Source organism: Dicentrarchus labrax, unplaced genomic scaffold, assembly GCF_905237075.1.
Source record: "Dicentrarchus labrax unplaced genomic scaffold, dlabrax2021, whole genome shotgun sequence".
NCBI classification, from domain to species: Eukaryota; Metazoa; Chordata; class Actinopteri; family Moronidae; genus Dicentrarchus; species Dicentrarchus labrax.
The window spans coordinates 17,518,020-17,532,549 of NW_026136703.1; positions in this window are offsets into that span (position 1 = coordinate 17,518,020).

Genomic DNA, 14,530 nt, shown 5'->3' on the forward strand with positions numbered 1-14,530 from the left:
AACCTCCACAAGGAGAGGGGTAATAATAATCATCATCCCTTTGAGTGTATGTGTGTGTGTGTGTGTGTGTGTGTGTGTGTGTGTGTGTGTGTGTATGTGTGTGTGTGTGTGTGTGTGTGTGTGTGTGTGTGTGTGTGTGTGTGTGTGTGTGGATTCCTTGTTGGTGAAGATGTGAGCAAAGCAAATGGCCTACAGTGCATTTAAGGGCGTTCTGTTTTTTTTTTTTTCTTTCTCTTGTCTTCGTATAGATTTCCCGTCTGTCTGAGGCTAACTGTCTAACAGAGTGAGTGTAAAGGCTTCAGTGTGTGTTACATGTTACAGACCAGTCAGTGCAGGCAAGGAGATGGAGCTCATGTAGCGCTGTAGGGAACAGATACAGATTCACCCCTCTGATAGCACCACCAGGGAGGAAATGTGGGAGAGTGAAAACAAAAGTGTGTGTGTGTGTGTGTGTTTGTGTGTGTGTGTGTGTGCGTGTTTGTTATGGAGATACAGAGAGAGTGTATGTCTGTGTCTGGGTATTTTCTCCATCTGCAAGTCTGTCTGCACATTCATTTTAATAACAAAATGGAGATGCAAATTAGAACTCAATTAATCTGCGAGGCACTGCATGTTTTCAAATCTGAACCAAGACACGTTTGAGAAAGTTGCAGCCCGAAATAATTAAAGGCTAATATGACGAAGAAAAGGGACAACACTCTCCTTGAGGCCAAAAATATAAACACAAACACATATGTTTCAATACAATATTATTTGGTACAATATTATCAGTTATTATCAGTCTTAAACATCAGGCATTTTAACTTCGATCACATTTTCTTATGTCTTATTTTTGCCATCCCATCCTTACGATAACATTTTACTCACCTAGCGGTCTGATGTCTGACGGGTTGAACACGGACTGGAAACAAAAATCCAGTTTAGCCATAAAGTCTAAACCTGAAATGTGTGTTATAATATCTTGTTGCTGGGAAAAGCAAGTTGAAGTTGACCCAGGATACTGACGACTAACAGACAGAAACAGTCCAGAGAACTTTGACTTGAAACCAAACATTACTGTTTGTATTAAGCAAGTCTCAAATATGGCTTCTTTTAACCATGACTACAGTGTTTCCTTGCAACCCCAAGGTGCTAGTTGCCACACCTTAAAGTGTCTATAATCAATATTCGTATATTAACAAAAGACTGCATGACAACTTCCATGTGAAAGGAGTCATTCATAGCAATGAACCAATAGAGAATTATCCCAGACTCTGCAGTCCCCCTCAGCTCTACGGAGCTTTTGAACATCTTTCAGGACGTGTTGGGTTTACAGCCTGCAAATTTACTGTTTTATTTTCGGTCTTTGCTGCTCTCATAGCATCATTTCAGACACAGCAATCAGCTTTTTCCAGCTAGTGTACAGTCAGTCTGCCAAGCATCAAGACAGTGTTCGAGATTATTGAACATATTGGAGCATTTAGCAACTAAAGAGTCACATATTTCCCTCAGTAGTGGGTGGAGACTAAAAACAGAGCTAAAATAGAGTGAATATCGTACTTACATTCACAGGTGGACAGAAACACAACTAAAAATGAATACTAATGTTGTTCTATATCTGACAGGTGTGCAAATAAGCAATTGTAAATCGAAACACGTTTGCCTTAACTTAAAAGGTGATGATATATCTGCTGCCCCCAAGTGGACAACAAAATTTCTATAAAAGGGTTGTCTGTATCTTGTTGCTTATGTTGTCTTAAGGCTGTTACATACTCGCCATTCCCGACTTGTAGCGCGATAATGTGACGTCAAAATGACGTAGATCTCGCTGGCACGCCAGGATTTAGGTCAGGTTGCGCCAGGTCGTGCACCACTCTATTTTTTCAGCTGAGCGCGCCAAAGCGGAAACAGGAAGATGGACGAGTTCGAGGGCAAGCTTTCCGAGCAAGTGTGCCTCTACAGGCATCTGTACGATCCTTCAATGAAGGAATACAGAGATGCCCAGAGGTGCCAGAATTCATGGCGAGAAATCGCCAGACCTCTGTTCAGGAGAAGACTGCAACTGGTGTCGTGACCACCACACGCAAGTATAAGTAGTTATGGCTCTCCCGTGCCGTCACATTGTCACGCTACAGGTCGGGAACGGAGACTATGTAACAGCCTTTAGCTGCCTGACCTTTAGCAGATTGGAAAACAGTGACAAATCATGTGTTAACAGCTCTTTGTAAAGGCTTTGAAAGGCACTGACAGATGATGTCATCCTCAAGATGGGGTTGCCAGCACTGTTTTCGGTGAACACTAAACTGAACGGATCGGTTTGCAACCAATGAACATAAAGATGAGCAACGGTAACTGCTGCAACACACACAGGTGAGTTAAAACTCAATATAAATTACGAAAATAACTTAAAAGAGTAGTACACAATATAAAGAAATGTAACACAAGGAAATTTTAAAAAATACGGATGATTTATCATTGAGACTTGGCCTTTTTTACACCCAAATTAGCACTGTTTTTTTTTTCAACGCGGTAAAGCTGCTAGAAATAGGCGATTGACTCCTTTCCCATTGCCAGTTGATGAGTTTTTGTTTCAGTTTTTTTAGCTAGGAAACAGAAGAAAGCTTAATTTGTTACCTGCCTTGGGCTGCAAGCAATGCCTCTTTCACTCAGCATTTAAGTTGTTGTATATCGCAGTATCACAGTGCCAGTAGTCTTGCATGGCCAGACCTTCACAGTGCTGTGTCAGGGCTGGAGAAAGTGCCACTGACCTGTCTCTGTATTTCCTCTCTCACCTTGCTGTCTTGCATCTTGCACGATAAAGAACAAAATTGCAGCTGCTTGTTGTTTTCCTGCCGATTGGAGCTGGAGCCAATAAATATCTGGACCCTGGAATGAATGCTGGTTGTACCCTTTCCAACTGAAGACAAAAACCAGATGTTAGCGGTTATTAGTGGGGGGTTTTTCTTCCAGTGTAAAAAAGTAATTTTGGAGTGTTGCCTCGTCCACTTATCTCAACATTGGGGTACTTTTGAAAAATAAAACTCAACCAATAGCCAGTGACCAAAAATACAAACTCGCGGCGTCCGGTTAGCTCAGCTGGTAGAGCTGGCGTCCCATGTACCTGCTGCAGCAGCCCAGGGTGCGAATCCGACCTGCGGACCTTTGCTGCGTGTCATCCCCTCTCTCCCCCCCTTCCGCTGTCACTATCAATAAAAGGCAATAAAAGCCCCAAAAAATACTTAAAAAAACAAAAAACAAACTCAAGATCAGATTAAACATAATTTAGAAGGCTTTATAAGCTAGCGTTAGTATCAAAAGGACACTGTGACACAGTAAATAGTGTGTCTTACCTCCTACGCCCAAAAATCTGACCTGTCCTCATATAACATTTTTTTACAAAGAAGAACCTTTGCTTTCAGAATCATTTGACAGATGTAATAATTCACATACAATTCCTACACAATGTGGCTTTATGTAGCAAAAATGTACAATTGTTACCTGTTTATCTTTTTTTTTTTTTCTTGCATTCACCCCAAAACAAATAGTTCGCTCTCTGACACAAGAAGGTTGCCCCTCGGAGCATCACAACGGCACCGCTGTGTTAAAACTGACAGAAATGGTTCACCCTCATCAGGCCTCCTTTGTCTTTGCAGACTAATTAAGGAGTAATCGCTGTCAATTAAGTCAGGGAATTTATGCAACATGACACATTCCAACAGCGCTAAAGGGTCTCGTGTATCTTCATCTTGATCAGAAACTTAATGTGGTGTCCTGCTTATTTATAGGAAGCTCTTAACCTTTAAAACTGCACGGAACGAGTCCAGGATCGGCCGGAGACCTCTGGGATTGATGTCCCCTAGTAAAATAAGATTAGACTCAACCTCTCTGAAGCTCTCCCCTTCAATTCAATACGATGTTGTAATTTGTTCAGCTGATAGAGAAGATTAAGGTGAAACTAATGTCTGATACCACCATTTAGATGAAAATTTACATTGATAGCCTACCGTGGACAAAGCTTGTGTTTCATTTCAATATGGACTTATTAGAAATGAGACAGGTAGATGTATTCTAGCTGTTTTACTGGTGTTCAAGGACACAGTAGCCTGTTCTTGCAGTATAATGTTTCTATTATATCTACCCTTTTCAAATGTTAATCACACTGTGCGCCACGACTTGTGAGCTCTGCTTTTGTTAATTTTGAAATAAAGGGTGTTCTTTTCTTTTCATTTGGCAAAGCTAACATAATGTTCTTAAATACATATCCAACCTCTCTCCCTCCTGTGAACACCTGTGAAATGAGTCCTTCCAACCACTGGGAACCTCTTATTAGCGAGTAGCACTTAACAGATGTTTGGGAAAGCTGCTTGCGGCTCTCGCTGTTGCTTTATGACTACTAACAACCTAAATGTGATGTGTCTGTGTGATGTTTTTCTAAATTGAAATATGTATGAACACGTATTACATAATGTATTATAACTCCTATTGTTGTAGGTTCACTCCCTCTCTTTCTTTTCTTATTACTGAAACGAATGTGTAATATTTGATTTCTGTTAAACCTCCCAAAGAGGGTTTTCAATCCTGTTTGTTCATCTGTTTGAAGACTTTTTTTTTTAATTTAAAAACAGTCAATCATTTTGCCTTTTTTTAAAAATCTCTTCAGCCATGCTATCGGCTCTGTGAGGCTGCATTTATTTTCTAAGCGATTCTTAGAGCTAAATGCTAATGTCAGCCTGATAATATGCTCACAATGATATTATTATGTGTTAGCATGCTAATATTTGCTAATTAGAACGATAGGAATGTCAATAGTTTTTTGTGGGTACACAGTCATAAACCAAAATTTAACTTTCAACCTCATGATGGTGCTAGATGAAGCATCAGGCGACCATCAAAGTTACTTTGTACGCATGTGGAAACATTTAGATCCATGTGAGAATTAGTAACTTGGATGAAGAGTCACCTGTGAGGACTGCGTTTAAAGCCTCATTAGTAAAGGATGATTTTAACGGACCAGTGTGTAGGATTAAGTGGCATCTGGCAATGTAGTTGCAGATTACAACTCCCTCTATTCACCCTCAGTGGCCACAAAACGTGTGAAAAACATGAAAATCCCTAGCTAGAGCCAGTGTTTGGTTTTGTTTGACATCGGACTCCATAGAAAAGGAACCTCTACCTCTTAGATAAAAACAACTCATTCACCTAAATGTTACACACTGCATCTTTAAAGGCGCGGTTCAACATTTTGGGAAATATGCTTATTTGCTTTCTTGCAGAAAGTTAGATAAGAAGATTGATACTACTCTTAAAGTGGTTGGGGTTATAGCCAGAGCTGTGTGCAAGTGTGTATGTGTATATTGTATATGCAATGTATGTCAGGGGATCACCGAAGTTATTAGGATTCATCCTGAGGTGAACATCGAAAAATTCTATCCATGCAGCAGTGTTTTGGATATTTCAGTCTGGAAAAAGTTGTGGAACAACATTACATCCCTGGAGCCACACCACTAGCATGGCTTAAAGTACACATGGTTAGTATTTTATGGAGTGATTCCAGTATTTTGATAATGAATATTTAACAATAAATCAATAAATGTAAAGAAAATAAAAACATTATGGATTCTGTGTTTCCTGACTAGAATTTTTGTGTGTGGACCTTCATTTTGTATTTACAGGAAATATAATTGCAGTAAGCAGCAACAACAGTTAACTTATAAACAAAATGTCCAAATAATGTAGAGCCTTTTTTTGGTGTCTGGTCAACAAGTGAATATTTTTTGTTAAGAATTTTAGATTTGAATGGTCTCTAAAAAAATTTTTTTTATTTGTAACTGAAACATGTATCCCATGTGTATTTTGACGCAGATCCATACGGAGAATTGTTATTATAAAGGATAGTGTAGCTCTGTCTTCTCTGAATGCTTTCTAATATTATATTTTCATCAATGAATCCTTGCAATTCCAATACATTTCACCATCTCACCTCTCATGTTTTCACAGCAGCACGTTGCATGAATGTGCGCCTCCAATAACACATCGTGAACACATGCTGTGATGAAAAGCATGCTGCACTTCACGTGTGGATTTCCAAATCACACCCTTACTTGCTTTGAAGATGAATCATCCTTTAATCCATGTGTATTTTCTCTTCTGCAGACAATGTATAATCTGACCAATATTCTATAGAATCCCTCTTAATGTACAGAATATGACTTCTTTATATATTCCTTCTGCAGTCCCACAATGAAAATGACACAACCTTTTGTTCAGGTATACATTCTGCTAAACCGCTTAGATTTATGGGGTGTAACATAAAATAGATTTAACGCCGGTGCAAGCATTATTGTAGAATTGCACTGAAAGAAACATACAGTAATCTTGTAATGAAAAATTATTTTGACACTAGAAAGGCTAATGGAGTCTGAAGGTGGGAAATATTATTCTGAAGGATATTTTTAATCTGTTGTTTAAACTATAAAAGCACTGGAATAATCATGGAGCAAATTTTACAATTAAAATTAGCCATTATTTTGTCGTGAGAGTTAATTCAACAGTAAATTACCTTTTTTTGTGTCTTTAAAGAGAACCTCTGGGTTGATAAAAAGCCCAAAGTCCTTTATGTTCACATTTTCATTCAGTGAACTGAGCAGCTGGATATATGCACAGGAAGGCACTAAAAAGGCACTTTATAATGGTTCAAGGATACTCAGCCTTGAAGAACCTAATATATGCCTTGCTGCCAGTGCAGAGAGGACGGCGGGTCGAAGCACTCAAGGAGAGCAGAGCACAGTGTGAACATACCGAGTGTATTTACAGTGGAATAGATGGCAGATGAGATGAGGTCTGGTTTTAATAGAGCAGAGACCTGCTCTCACAGCCAGCTGCCTTCAGAGGCCTCAGAGGAGAGGTGCCAAGGAGAGGTGAGGAGCAGAGAGAAAGAGAGAAAGAGAGTGTGTGTGTGTGTGTGTGTGTGTGAATAAAGAGAGTGGGTTTTTTTACAGTCATGTGGGGACATTTGGACCTTGCAAGAATAGAGAACTTGGATGAATACTCACCTGTGAGGACCGTGTTCAAGACCTCATAAGTGAAAAGCTGATTTTAAGGTCAAAAGGTAAGTTGTTGGGGTTATAGCCATGCAGAGCTCCATGTATATGTCTGGGAGTGTGTGTGTGTGTGTATATATGCAAACGCTGTCTCCTACAAATTATTTATATACTAATAACACATTATGATATAAACGTAATGCTGCCTGGATTCTTGTCTGTGTGTTAAATACAAAGCTACCACCAGCAGCTGGATAACTTAGCTTTGCAAAAAGACTGAAAGACAGCTAGCCTGGCTGTGTCCAAAGCAGATCTAAAGCTCATTAATTAAAGCTGCATAATGTAAATTCTGGGATTTGTTGCGATTTGGCGCCTCCAGTTGCAATACCACTTTAGTAAATATAGACAGCTGTACACGTGCATTTGTTATGATTACATTACATATGATCAAAAACTCCAGTTCTGGTATGATGTTGGCGCCGCTCTCCCTGCCAGCAGACTTCCTACGTTTAACACAAATGTTGCCGGGGAGAAAGTCAAATAGGGAAAAGAAATTAGCAGCATGTAAATATAGAGTCTATTCAGTATATACAGGATAGCTTGATGACTGCCCATTCCATTTATAATCTTACCCAGCATACAGCTGCCATGCTTTTAGCACACATCTGCAAACATCTGTAAACATCTTCTATATAGGACAAACCAATGACTTAATAATCACGCATGTTTTTTGAATGGAAAGTATGTGAGATATTCATGAACATGCTAAGATGACTTCTCTGTTGCACACACACTCACACGCACACACACAGCAGGATAGCCTTCTTCTGAAGCTCTCTCTGGTCATACTGGTCCCTCACAGCTGTGTGATGATGACAAGATGCGTCCAGAAACCACCCCCACCCCTCCATAATCTCATATAAACACACACTTATTCACGGTTACACCCTGTGCCTCCTCACCCTCTGTCCTACTCTCCAACACTGGTTTGACAGCTGTGGAGCAGCTTGCCAGCGATGTCTCGTAGATAGAAAGCTTTTAACACAGAGAGGTGTGTAATATTCATAAGGAGTGCTCCACTTACTGTGTAATAGACGTTGGCGAGTGTGAGTGTGAGCAACACTGATCTGGTCCTTTGGTGATGTGGTCTAATATAATATTAATGCTAGTTGTGTGAGATAGCTTCTACCCTGTTGTTCGTTCTGCCCCATTTCTCACATGCAACACACTCCCACGTTACAGGAGAAATGTTTGTTGAGAGATTGTTTAGTGTTTAGTATGGTGCTGCAATGCTATAGGGGAAAGTTTTTGGGTGTACTTCATTTGGGCTTTGTTCCCTCTGAGCTACATTCTTGTTCTCGCACACACACACACACACACACACACACACTTTACACTGTGTAGATGTAGGGCAGTAGTAAATTGGCTTGGCAGGAAAACAAAGTCCACTATCATTTTTGCTAACCAATTTAGCAGTGATTATCTAAGGGCACAGGCGCACTAAAGGTTTGTTTTCTTTGTTTTCTACCACAGTTTAAAAGTTCACTTTGTTGCATTTTTGCAATTGGTCCCTTTATATTCACACTGCCCAATTACAAGTGAACCAGGGCTTGTAAACAGGAGTCACAAATGGTTCAGCTTTATTGAGTGGTTTGGCTAATCTACCATCCTGCAAGGTTTCAGATTTTGGGCGATACAGGGGAGTCAAAACAAGTCCAAGTTCTTTTAACTTCAGCAAAGCATGAAGAACTTTTTACTACCTTTTCTGCTGCTCATATCAATGAAGAGCATATGAACAAATAGCTGAATATGCACCTTATTATGTCCTTGCTTCATTGTTTTACTAGACCTTTGAAGCATGAGTAAATGCTGACTATCAGATGTAGAGATGGGTGGCAAATTAAAAGAAAAACATGAATAAAGTGTAGAAACAGAGCAAATGCAGATGGTTCCACACAGTGCGCAGAGGTCACTGAATGGTTAGATGAGCATCAAAATGAAATGAATCATTTGTTATAGACTTCACTGTCACCAGATCTCAACCCAGCTGAACTCCTATGGGAGATTTTGGAGCACTCTGTTAACCATGAAGATGCACTGAGGTGAAGTTTGCCTCTATTCATTTTCTATGAGACATGAGCGGTTTGTTTCACAAGACGCTGTGAGATTTCAGGCTGAAACAATTTAACTAAATAAGAAAGAGTGTCAAACTTCTCTGGAGGTCTTACAATGATACAAGAATTGACTGAAGACAGTGCAGTGGTGGGACAGAACATGTAAAGGTCCAATGTGTAACATTTAAAAGGATCTATGAGCAGAAATGGAATATAATATTCATTTTCATTAGTGCCTCAATGGAAGACACTAGCAGGCATTCACTCAGACGTTACCTGGTCAGTAGACATCTTCGGAGTCTATCTTTGCCTGTTCGATGTCTGACGCTTCCATCCTACTGAACATGTACCAGTATACAGGGGGGAGGGGATCAGGCCGTGAGTGCAGAGACGCAGAGCCGTATATAGAGACGGCTCTGGTGAGTGGTATTTACGTCAGTTAACGTTAAATACAAGTACTCCGCAGCGACTGTAGGGGTAGCTGTTTGGCAAAACCGGAAAACTGCATAGTATGCCTTTAAAACGAAGCAAACATATCAAGTTCATGGACAGATGCAAGTGGGCCAGAATGAATCCACCGATGAGTGCATGTGTGCCATATTAGTTTGAAAAGCCAGTATATTCCTTGAGTTGACTCAGGAAAACAGCTAGCGGTGTGTTTGTGACGCAGGGGCTTGCAGGCTTAAATGTGTTGATCACTACAGTTGCAAAGTTTCACACAGACTGCTCACTGTCAAGCGGCCCTCCAGGAAGTTGCAATGGCAACAATTAATGCAAATTCAACCACTCCCTGTGAATTTTGTCCAATCATTGCAACTTTCCCCAAATTTGACCAATCATTGTAGTTTCCTGCGAGTTTCACCAATCATAGGAGTCCCTGGCATCAACTACTAGCAACTGGAAAAAGTTGCTTGATATTTTGTGAATTACACAAAAAAACATTGTCCCGCAACTTCATTGCAAAAAGATACCTCTAAACATCGCAATTTTTAATAAAAAGCTGCCGTGAAATTTTAGGCTGCAAGAATTCCCCATTTGTCAAGGGGAAAAATATGTGTGGATAACATGAGCCAAAAATTGTATTTCTGTTGGAACACTTTCACACCTTCCACCATCAAAACACCAAATGAGGGAATATCTTTTGCAGGAATCTGTATCCTCTTTTATCTATTGACCTTCTGGTGATTTGTCTCACTCAAAACAAGCTGCACCTTGTTCTTGTTCTCCTGAAAAGACTACAAACCAACACCTGCATTTTCAGGTGTCTTGTTGAGGTTATTTGGAGCCACCTGAGTTGGGATCTTATTATTCTCACCTGCTCGAATGAACCACATTATAAAACAGTAAACACTCCAGAAATTGAATCCAAACAACCACCCTCTCATTCTCACTTTCACTCTCATTTTTCTCCACGTTCCCCTTCCTTCCTTGCTTGCTTCCCTTCTTCTGTCACTTCCTCCTTCCCCATTTCCTTCCCGAGCTCCTTCCTTCCCTCCCTCCCTCACTCCATCGCTCTGTAACTAATGGTCCTTAAACGCAGCTCCAGCTGTCGTGGTGTTGGGACTAAATCACAACAATCATGAGTTATTATCAGCGGCGTGCTGACTGATTGTGCTAATGTCCGCGCTGATCGTATTAATGCCGGGGTTGATTGGAACACATCCATCATAATATTCCTGGCAATGAAGAGGTAATAACCAGCATTATCCTGATAATGAAAAAGACTGTTAGGCTGAAGATTAAAACTAAACAGTGATAACAAGGGACTTCATATTTGGGAATTACTGAAAGCAGAAGGCAAAATCACTGCTCTTCATCCTCCCTCCCTCCCTGTTTTTCTCTTTCTGGTGATGCCCTTGCCTCTTCTCCTTTACCTCCCAGTTCATCCCATTAACCAATCGCCAGCTAAATGCCTCATTTTGCTCCCTATACATCATTTCTTTATGTCTTCCTTAAACTCATCCCTTAATTATTCACAATCTTCTTCTCCTGTTTAATTTCTTCCTCCATATTTCTCTTGTTGTTTTTCCTTCTTTTAGAGGACATCTCACCCTCTATTGCTTCCCTTGTCTTTTATTTTTCGCTCTCCTCTTTAACCCATCCTAATTCCTCCACTCCATTCCCTATATCTGTTTCCTTCTTATTTAACATCCCAACTGCTTATCCTCCCTTTCCCCAACTGTTTGTCCTTACCCCCCGTCTGCTCATTCTTCATCCTATTTGTAGAAATCCTCCTTGCTCCTTCCTCATTTTGTCTGCTTATTCTCTGACAATCCACCTGTTTCCGCCCCCCCTCCATTTCCTCATCTCCTCTTCTTTGACAGCCCACCTGCTTTACCTCCTTATCCTCCCCGGCTATTTTTTTTTTCTTACTCTATATCCCCACCTCTGTAGCAGTGAAGAGCTCTGTCCGTTTATGAGAGAGAGAGAGAGAGAGAGGGAGAGGGAGAGAGGCGGGTGGGGAGGTGTGCGAGGGAGTTTGAAGAGTTTTAATGAGCCAGTGCTCACACCTATGACAGGACGAATAAGTGATGGAAAATTAATCTGTGTGTGTGTGTGTGTGTTTGTGTCTGTGTGTCTCTCTCTGTGTCTGTGTGTGTGTGTGTGTGTGTGTGTGTGTGTGTGTGTGTACATATGGGAATTTTGGGGAATTTGTGTGTTTGTTTGTGTGTTGTTATCCTATGAGAATTCACTGCCTCACCAAGCAGAGACATTTTTAACTTGTGCAATCAATATGAGTGGGTGCGTGTATACATAGTCTGTGTGCATGGGTGTGTGTGTGTGAGTGTGTGAGTGTGTGTTGTGTTATACTGATGAATGGCCTAGCTCTTAATGTTCTCAACCACTCTGTGGACTAACTAGACTATTTAATCACCCTCTCTCATCCCCCGCCTCCTCCTCCTCTCTGTTTCTGCTTCTCTGCCAAAGCTGAGTGTACTGCTGAGGTTAGGCAACACTTATTGTACAATACATTACCCCGTGTGTGTGTGTGTGTGTGTGTGTGTGTGTGTGTGTGTGTGTGTGTGTGTGTGGGAGAAAGAGAGTGTGTGAGAATTAGCACTGCATCAGTCAGTGTCCAGCCTGCTGGCTCGTACACCTGTCGGCTCGTTATGGAGCACAGGAACAGATCGAGGTGGCACCCAGAGCATAAATCTAACAGACACACATATTGCGCACAAACACACTTACACACAACCTTGTTATACTTGTGTCGACTTACGCTCACTCACTAAGTTCCTTTAACTTCCAGCCCCATCACCGCTAATTGCCTGACTGCAGCCATTACCTTAACTTTTTACGTTTGACACTTAAAATAACCCTTTTCCTAATGAGGTTCAGAATGGGCTGCTCACAAATTACTCTTTTACTGGGACCTTATAAAATAGTGGACATAGATAACTCACACACAGGGACACACACAAACACACACACCTTGAGGACTGGACCTACTGTCTACCTGTAACTGGAGGGTGGGTGTTGGCACGCGAGGTGATCGCTTTGTGGCGTATGCGGTGTGAGTTTGTGTGTGAACTGGTGCATGTGTGTGTGCCTATAGCAGTAATGAGCACTGGGCCATGGGAAGCCCAAAGGCAAGGTTCCCTAACAGGGTCAGACTCAAGGACGTCTGGCACTGATCCACGCGCCAACCTATGGTACACACACATAAAACATATTGGGCCAGCAGACCGCATGCTGATCCAGTACCATTAAACAATGTGAGGAAACACATGCTTTTTGTACATCACACCCACCCGTTGTGTTTTCTCTCATTCTGTCTATCTTCTCTCTTTTTTGTGCGCGCAAACACACACACACACACACACACACACACACACACACCGTGAAACACCCTCTATTCGTCCCCGAACGAACGTGAGATTCACGCTTCACTAGCAAAGACTCTCAGAGTGTAGGTTATTAATGAGAGCATGTCCTAACAACATTACAGAGCTACTGCCCCATGGAGGAGAGACAGAGGAGAGGAGAGGAGAAGAGAGGAGAGACAGAGGAGAGGAGAGACAGAGGAGAGGAGAGGAGAAGAGAGGAGTGACAGAGGAGAGGAGAGGAGAAGAGAGAGGAGAGGAAATGCAAAGCAGGATATCAGAAAAGAAACACGAGGAGAGGAGACAAAAGAGGAGAGAAGAAGAAATGAGAAAAAAGGGGAGAAGGAGGGAAAAATGAGACGAGAAGAGAAAAGTGAAAGGAAAGAGGTAGGAAAGGGAGAAAAGGACAGGAGGGAAAAGGAGTAGAAGAAATAGGAGGGGAGGGGAAGAGGGAAAAGGAGAAAAAAGGAGAAAATACACTAGGAGGTAGAGACAAGGAGAGGACAGGAGAAGAGAAAAAAAGTGACTGGAAAGAAGGAGAAAAAAGGAGTGGAGGAGCTAAGAAAAGGGAGAACAGGAGAATAAAAGAGAGGAGAGGAGAGGACATGGGGAAAAGACATGGAGAAGAGGAGAGAAAGTAGGTAGAGCCAAGGAGAGAAGAAAGGCTAAAAGATGAGATGAGAGTGAACAGAAAAGGGAGGAGGGTAAAGGGGTTAGGATAAGGGGGAAAATGAGGGGATTAAGAAAATACCAAGAAGGGGAAGATGAGATAATGGAGAAAAAGAAGAGAATGAGGAAAATAGAGAGGGAACAAAAAATGAGAGTCGTAAGGTAAAGGAGACGAAAAATATGGATTAAGGCGGAGAAGAGAAAATGGGTAAAGAAGAGGAAAGGAGGTAGAGGGGGGTAAATGAGAAAATAGGAGGAGAGGAGGATGCAGAAACAGCCAGAGCTGTGACGAGAAGAGAGGAGCCTCAGTAAGACTGCTATTTGGATCCCCATGTGGCACTAAAATGGTTATATTGGAAAAGCCATGATGGATGGGTTGCGCACTGCTGAGGAGACAGCGCCATCTAGCGACTCTCTCATACCCGGAGACCCACCGAGCCCTGCAGTCTCATGTCACACTCCCTCTCACCTACACATACTACTATCCATAAACATCCCCCTCCCCGCTGCTTCACACTCAAACAATCTGCTGCTCGCGGTCATTTTTCACCCGGCTCCGTGCGTCATTATGGAGGCAACATGCGCCGTCACACAAACTGAGCGCAAAAACATATTTTGAATTGATAGCCAGTCTCGTGGGCCTTGCTGTGTGTGTGTGTGTGTGTGTGTGTGTGTTTGTGCTGCTTGGTTTTTATTGTGCAAGTGATCTGGGGAGCGTTATGGGAGCAGAGCGATAAGCCTGGTGTCATTGGCGTCTAATCATACTCCATGTTCCTTATCGGCTCCGGGCTCAGGAGACGGAATGAACTGTGGAGAGGGGGGTGAGGAGGAGGAAGAGGAGGAGGAGGTGGAGGGATACGGTGGGAACTAGCCTACTGTAGAGATGGAGGGAGAAGGGGAGAGC